This window comes from Octopus bimaculoides, chromosome 7 (genome assembly GCF_046866305.1).
Source record: "Octopus bimaculoides isolate indiv1 chromosome 7, ASM4686630v1, whole genome shotgun sequence".
In the NCBI taxonomy this organism is placed as follows: Eukaryota; Metazoa; Mollusca; class Cephalopoda; order Octopoda; family Octopodidae; genus Octopus; species Octopus bimaculoides.
In genome coordinates, this window is record NC_142934.1 from 76,440,906 (window position 1) to 76,449,112 (window position 8,207).

At 36.7% G+C, this 8,207-nt stretch overlaps 1 protein-coding gene across 12 annotated transcripts in view; it reads left to right on the forward strand.

Annotated features, from left to right (window-relative positions):
* LOC106878148 (membralin) overlaps window positions 1–8,207 on the forward strand; it is a 78,754-nt gene that overhangs the window by 45,906 nt on the left and 24,641 nt on the right. The gene's annotated exons all lie outside the window — the stretch shown is intronic.

The following is an 8,207-nucleotide window of genomic DNA, read 5'->3' on the forward strand; positions in this document are numbered from 1 at the left end:
TCCAACCTAAGCCAGCATGGAACATAGATGTTAAATGATGATGATGATGATTAGAAATTCCATATAATGCATTATCTATTACCTATTGATATGTAGAATGGACAGAGGCAATTTCCATAGGAAAACCCAGTAGATTGTGATGGTAGCAGTATTTGGATTCACATCTTTTTCAGTCTGTTCCATATTTCTGACGAGCCTAATAGTTTGTGCTACTGTGGGTGATTGACTTCAAACAATTTTTTGGTAATATCGGAAAATTTTCTGTGTTCCAATCAGTCATTATAATGTTCCGAAACATGTTTTAAATGTTAAAAACAGACATTCTCTCCTGGTTATTTACTACACTGATCAAAAAGGCTATGTTTCTGCAACTTCCAGTGAGGAGTGGAAGAGTGCTATTTAGATTTTGAGTAATGCATTAATTTGAGGCTCTTTTGTCCTTTGGCTTGGTTAGAACATTTAGATTACATAATAGGATGTACATTTAAGCACCTGTCAGAGTAAGAAAATGTGTTGCTTTTTGTCCTCAACAAAGTAATTTGTTTCACTATACTTGTCAAAACATTCCAAATAAGATTGATATAATTCAGTGGATTCTTCATTGTTATCATCATCATCATCCTGTTCACCAACCATCGCCTGTTTCCTAGTAAGATAGCACTTACCCATGATCAGACATGCTTTCACAGAATATTGAAAATGAATGACACTGCTTGTATGACAGTGGCATTCATTTACAACTATCACACTATATCAAGACAAGGAGACAAACATTTACATACACACAAAATGGGCTTCTTTCAGTTTCCGTCTTCTAAATCCACTCACAAGTCTTTGGTCAGCCTGGGTTTATATATAGTAGAATACATTTAGTTGCCCAAGATGCCAGTGAATCTGGAACCACGTGGTTGGGAAACAAACTTGTTAACCACATAACCATATCTATGCCTATATCCATATGTATTTCCATGGCTGGTATAGCAAACTATGAATTTGCTATACTACGGTATTTGTTTTAATGGCCAAGAACCATTAACATTTAATGTCCGTTGTCCATGCTAGCATGGGTTAGATGGTTTGACTGAGGTTGGCAAGCTGGAAGGCTGCACCAGACTCCAATCTGATTTGGTATGGTTTTTACAGCTGGATGCCCTTCCTAACACCAACTACTCCAAGAGTGTAATGGGTGTTTTCATGTGCCACCGGCACGGGTGCCATTTGCATGACACCAGTGTCTGCTATGACTGATTTTGCTTGGCTTGATGGGTCTTCTCAAGCACAACATAACGCCAAAGATCTCAGTCATTGCTTCCATGAGACCCAATACTCGAAAGGAGCTCAGCCACTTTGCCTCCATGTGGGCCAACCCTTGAAAGGTGCTTTTTACGTGCCACTGGCATGACACCAGCATCGGCTATGACAATAATTTCACTTGGCGGGTCTTCTCAAGCGCAGCATATTGCCAAAGGTCTCGGTCACAAGTCATTGCCTCTGTGAGGCCCAAAGTTCAAAGATCATGCTTCATCACCTCATCCCATGTCTTCCTGGGTCTATCTCTTCCACAGGTTCTCTCCACAGTTAGAGATTGGTACTTCTTTACACAGTTGTCCTCGTCCATACACATCACATGGCCATACCAGCACAGTCATCTCTCTTGCACACCACATCTGATGCATCTTATGCCTTACATTTCTCACAAGATGCTTACACTCTGTCGAACATGCACACTGACATTGCACATCCAGCGAAGCATAATGGCTTCATTTCTTTCAAGCGTCATGTTTCACTGCCATGCAGCATGGCTGTTCGCACACAGGCATCATACAATCTGCCTTTCATTCTGAGGGAGAGGCCCTTGATTGTCAGCAGGGGTAGGAGCTCTCTAAACTTTGCTCAGCTTAATCTTATTCTCACAGCTACGCTCTCGGAACAACCACCTCCACTACTAACCTGGTCAACGAGATAACAGAAGTTATCTGCTACCTCTAGCTTACCTCCCTGGCAGTTTTCTGTATATTTTCGGTGTTTATTGTACTTGTGCATCTTGCACATATAAAAGCTATTTTCCCTGTTAACCTTCCTCTGATATTGCTGCACCTTTAATATGTCCAAAGCTTACACTGGTGCATCTTATAGAATTTCTACCTACACCTTTTCTACAGATCAAGCAGAGCCATCTACCTGAAGGGATTTATGATTTTTCTGCCTTCCTACTTACTAAGACTTTGGTTTTTGCTAGTTTAACTCTAAGGCTCCCTCCCAGGGGCAGCCTGTCTTAAATTCCTGTTATTGCCTGGAGGATTATGATGAACAAGAGGGGGCTGAGCACTGATCCTTGGTGAACCCCTACTTGTACATTGAATTCTTCACTATACTTGTTGAACCAGATTTATAAATTTATGTCTTACTTGTACCGTGTGTATCCTGATTTTTAGAATAAGTATGTCATATACCTGCATTTTGTAAGAGGTAGCTAAAAGGGTTGGTATCAAGAATGGCATTTGGATCATAAACCACTTCTCCAAAAAGGCTTGCTCGTTCCATGCCGGTATAGAAAATCAGAAGTAAAAACAATGTTAGTATGATAATAACTATATGTTTTACCTATAGATTCATCTATGAATTTATCTCATTTTTGTTTCCAATAAGGCCTGACTTAAAACTAAACAAAACCAAATCATATTATGCTATGCTGCACCTCAGTGCACCACTATAAATTATACCATAACACACTAGCCTATATTGCACATGATGATATCAAATTGATATGGTTGCATCCATGCAGTTACCTTATCTGCTAGAAATGGCAGCCAATCCTTTTTCAACTAAACTCCACCATCTTAAAAAACGAAAGGAGACATTAGATAATGTGGTTCTAGTCATGCTGTCATCGTTTCCTTAATGTCAATTTTTTTTTGTCTGTATTTTTATATAGTCAGAGACCCATCATCAAAAGCTTTTCTGCTTTTCATCCTATCGTTTTTATTTATTTTTTTACAGTATAGTGTCTGTGTTCTTCCTTTTTAAGACTGTAGAATCTGATTTGTAGAAAATTTGACTGCTATTCCTAGCAGATTAAGGGAATTGCTTTGAGTCTCCCTCATAGCTTAACAATGTGTCTGTTATTAGAGGTATCTTCTGCATAACTGTACTTTAGGTGCAGGAGTGGCTGTGTGGTAAGTAGCTTGCTTACGAACCACATGGTTCCAGGTTCATTCCCACTGCGTGGCACCTTGGGCAAGTGTCTTCTACTATAGCCTTGGGCCGACGAATGCTATGTGAGTGGATTTGGTAGACGGAAACTGAAAGAAGCCCATTGTATATATATGTGTGTGTGTGTGTATGTTTGTGTGTCTGTGTTTGTCCCCCCAACATCGCTTGACAGCCAACGTTGGTGTGTTTTCTTCCCCATAACATAGTGGTTTGGCAAAAGAGACCGATAGAATAAGTACTAGGCTTACAAAGAATAAGTCCTGGGGTCGATTTGCTTGACTAAAGGCGGTGCTCCAGCATGGCCACAGTCAAATGACTGAAACAAGTAAAAGTGTATATAGTTTAGGTCAAAAATTTTGCATGTATTTGGTAAAATATTTTAATTGATGTCACTCCAGTATATTATTGTTTATAATAATTATGAAGTGATTTATTTCTCACATTTTTGAATCAGGATTTTATTCATTTTCTGTTCCTGTTGTTGTGTAGTAGTAAGTGCCAATTGAGTACTGAGATTGATTTAGCTGACTGTTTCCTTCTCGGAATTTCTGACCTTGTGCCTGTGTTCATAAGTATTTTTATTATTAGAGTGGTAGAGAGAGCAGAATTAGAAGCAAGCTAGACAAAACAACTTTTATATTTTTAGTTACATACTTTTACATTCAAGTTCAACTCTTACTCAGATCTTTCATCTTTCTGGGGTTAAAATGAAGAATTGATCTAGTCAACTATATAACCCTCCCACTCAAATATTTGTGGTATTATGCCTCTTTTAGAAATTATTATTGTTATTATCTATATTATCCATGGTGGAGGCGCAATGGCCCAGTGGTTAGGGTAGCGGGCTCGTGGTCATAGGATCACGGTTTTGATTCCCAGACCGGGCGGTGTGAGTGTTTATTGAGCAAAAACACCTAAAGCTCCACGAGGCTCCGGCAGGGGATGGTGGCGAATCCTGCTGTACTCTTTCACCACAACTTTCTCTCACTCTTACTTCTTGTTTCTGTTGTGCCTGTAATTCAAAGGGTCAGCCTTGTCACACTGTGTCACGCTGAATATCCCCGAGAACTACGTAAAGGGTACACGTGTCTGTGGAGTGCTCAGACACTTGCACATTAATTTCATGAGCAGGCTGTTCCGTTGATCGGATCAACTGGAACCCTCGACGTCGTAAGCGACGGAGTGCCAACAATAACAACATATTATCCATGTTATGAGAACTTCATCAAGGGTTTTCTTTCCTGCATAAACTGTTTTAAAAATTTTACATAGAAATGTCGAAGGTGAACAAATGCTGTGTGAGAATGCCTTAACAACATTTACATATTCTAATACTACTATTTTCTGAATGTGCTTGCATTTATTCTTTCAGACAATTTGCTGAAATGCTTGTGTATATCATTCAGTTTTGTCCTAAGTAGAAATGTTAATTGTAAAAACTTCTTTTTTTTTAATAATTCAAAGGCCAATTCAATATATAATTCAATATATAGTTAGTATTGCACAACATTGTAGTAATTTGATATTGTAACATTGATTATTAATATACTACTGTCATGGGAAATGTTATCTGACATTTTCTTTGGCCCTTGGGTCTCATGAGATCATAGATCTGCACCTGTCAAGTTTCTTTCCAATGCACAGGCATGTTTTTGTACCTTCTCCATACCACTGATGTTGTTCAAGAAAAATGGCAAAGACTAGTGTTGTTATAAAGCATTGCCATCAGAATACAAAGAGCAAGAATAGATATATCAAAGCACTGCTATTTCCATTAATCCACTGTCCTGGATCGCTACTTTGTATATAGACCATGAAAGGATTAAAAAGGTAAAGTTAACTTTGCTAGGATTTAAATTCAGAGCATAGAGAATAAGAAAAAGATACTGCAAGGCATTTTATCATAATAATTAGGGCCATGGAGGGTAGAAACAGTAAAGAAGGGACAAATTATCATGTATTTTCAAGATCAGTTTCACTTTATCTTTTATCTTAGGAGTTGTAATAAAATGAGTATTGGGTCAATACAGTCAACTACATTTACATTCTCACTAGTGTCATAGTAATTTATTGTTTCTATGTTTTTTTTTTCAATTCATCTGGAGCAGAGATAAAGAACCCCATCTCCACCTATGGACAAACTTTCATTTACATTCAGATTTGAACCTTACCCACTAACAATGTCTTTAAAAGTCATAGTTTGGTCTATAAGACCAAAATAGTAATTTAATATAAGTTGCTTTCACTAACCCATAAGGCATAAAGCAATTTTTGTTAGCTTGAATGTATGTTTTGTGACATTAATCATGAACAGAGTATATAGGAATTAATGATGTAAAAGTCATTTTTATTACAGCGAATTAACATTTAGCATTTATTTTTTACTCTAGGGCATTAATTTTGTCTTGTGTACTTACAGTGGGAATGAATAGTCAGTGTGAATTTATGTTCATTGCTTGTTGTACCATTTACAATAATTTTGAATGCTGTCAGCATTTATTGTTCATTTATGCTAAATATTTTAAGTCAATGCATAAAAGTTAATCCTTTCTGCAATGACTAGTGTTAATAAAAGAAAATAAGGATGCTGCAAAAGTTCTTTGATGAAAAGATAGACAATATTTAATTTTCATACAAGTAAATAGAAAATGTGTGTTTCTGTGTTCTTTGTAAATATTTAGTTATAGTTTATAAAAAGTACAATTTTGACCAAACAAGCAATATACTTCTTTCAGTTTCTGTCTACCAAATCCACTCACAAGGCTTTGGCCGGCCCGAGCCTATATTAGAAGACACTTGCCCAAGGTGCCACGCAGTGGGAATGAACCCGGAACCATGTGGTTGGTAAGCAAGCTACTTACCACACAGCTACTCCTGCATCTAGAGATGCAAAAATTTTGCTAGAGATGCAAAAAATTTTTTGAGGTTAAACTAACCGTAAGATAATTTAGTTTACCCTATGAAAATATTTGCAGTGTATTTAGATGGGCCAATTTTGGAAGAATCTAGAAAGAAAAAAAAACTTGTTTTAATTAGAATGAATTGTTGAACTACTAACTGGTTTCTGATACTTAATAGTGTGTCATTACTTTATTCACCAACATTGGGCATAATTTCAAAGAATGAACAGTGTGATGAATGTGGTAATATACTGTATTAACTTCACACTAAATAAGAGATTACCCAGCAAATTAAAGAGAATTTACAGAAATTTTGAAGGACCTTAAAGCTGAGCATAGTGATCTATCATACTGCTGTGAGGTTTGCTGCCCAAGCAAAGGATACGTGCACAGTGGCTTCTATGAAGTGAAAGTCTTCATGAATGTTAAAAGCATTCTCATTATGGAATCAGAAAACCAAAAATGTTATGTGACTTGTCATTATTTTTGGCCATTACCACTAACCATGTAATTCTCTTAAACTTAGTAATATAAGGGTCAAATCCCTTTATTTCTTTTCTTTGTGTCAATATCAAGAGCTTTGAATCAGTGTTGCTGCTGCTGCTTCATAAGTTGGCTACGAAAACACTTATATTTTCCAACACTGAAAGAACAAAAACCATATATGATGTTGGTGTATGCTACAGAGTATTTCAATTTTATTGGATCAATTTCAAAAGAGGTTTCAATATTTACAAAATCATGAACTAGAAGAATGAATATGCAAAACTCTTTGATGCAGTGCCAGATAATGATTCTGATTCCTTACAATTTAAGTTAATTTACAATTAGATTATACTTAGATATATAAATTTAGTTTATGTATTTTGAAATGTTATAAATTGCCTATAGATGTAATTGATAAATTTTCACTTTGAGTAATCAGCGTCGTTGTTATCATTGTTTTAACATCCATTTTTCCGTGCTTGCATCAGTCAGACAGAATTTGTTGAGACAAATTTTCTACAGTTGGATACCCTTCTTACTGCCAACCTTCATATGTTTCCTAGCAAGGTAATATTTCCCCTATGAGTGGATATGTTTACATGGAAGATTGGGAATGAATGATACTGCTTATGCAACGGTAACACTCCTTTACAACTCTCATGTGATCTCAAGATAATGCAGCACAAACACACACACGCATACTACAATGAGCTTCTTTCAGTTTCCATCTACCAAATCTACTGACAGGGCTTTGGCCAACTTGGAGCTATAGTAGAAGATACTTACCCAAGGTACTATGTAGTGGAACTAAACCTAACATCATGTGACTGAGAATCAAACTTTTTAACCCCCATATCCCTCATACTGATACCAACAGTTTGTCTCAACATAAAATTTCCCCCAAAATCACTTGGCTTAATCTTGCATACCAACAAAGAATTACCACTACATCAATCCCATTATCATCATCTCAGCTTTCCAAAGCAAATTAGAGCAAACATTCTCAATAAAAATTTAATTAAATTTAAAATGTTAATCTGTATGGCATCTTTGAGATTTCAATATTTAAAGCATTATGCCTATCTGATAATGCATTACCATATCTTAATTAATCTTGCTGAGTGCAAGTGGCATGTAAAAAACACCATTTTGAGTGTGGCCGTTGCCAGTACCACCTGACTGGCTTTCGTGCCAGTGGCATGTAAAAGCCCCCACTACACTCTCGGAGTGGTTGGCATTAGGAAGGGCATCCAGCGGTAGAAACTCTGCCAAATCAGATTGGAGCCTGGTGTAGCCATCTGGTTCACCAGTCCTCAGTCAAATCGTCCAACCCATGCTAGCATGGAAGGCAGACGTTAAACGACAACGATGATGAGTATTAAGACATACATATCTTCGAATTTCTAAAATCAAAATTTAATTAATTTTTTTTTCAGCCCAGATACAGCACTGTCTCCTGCAGCTTCTTTTGCAATTACTAGTTCTAAAAAAAACAAAAAACATGTCCACTTCTGGTCTAAAAGGTCCAGTTAGACTTCTCTAGATTAAGAAGTACTGTGGTGCTTCTTAAGAGTAATTATAATTGATTTTCATATCTTTTCATGCAAA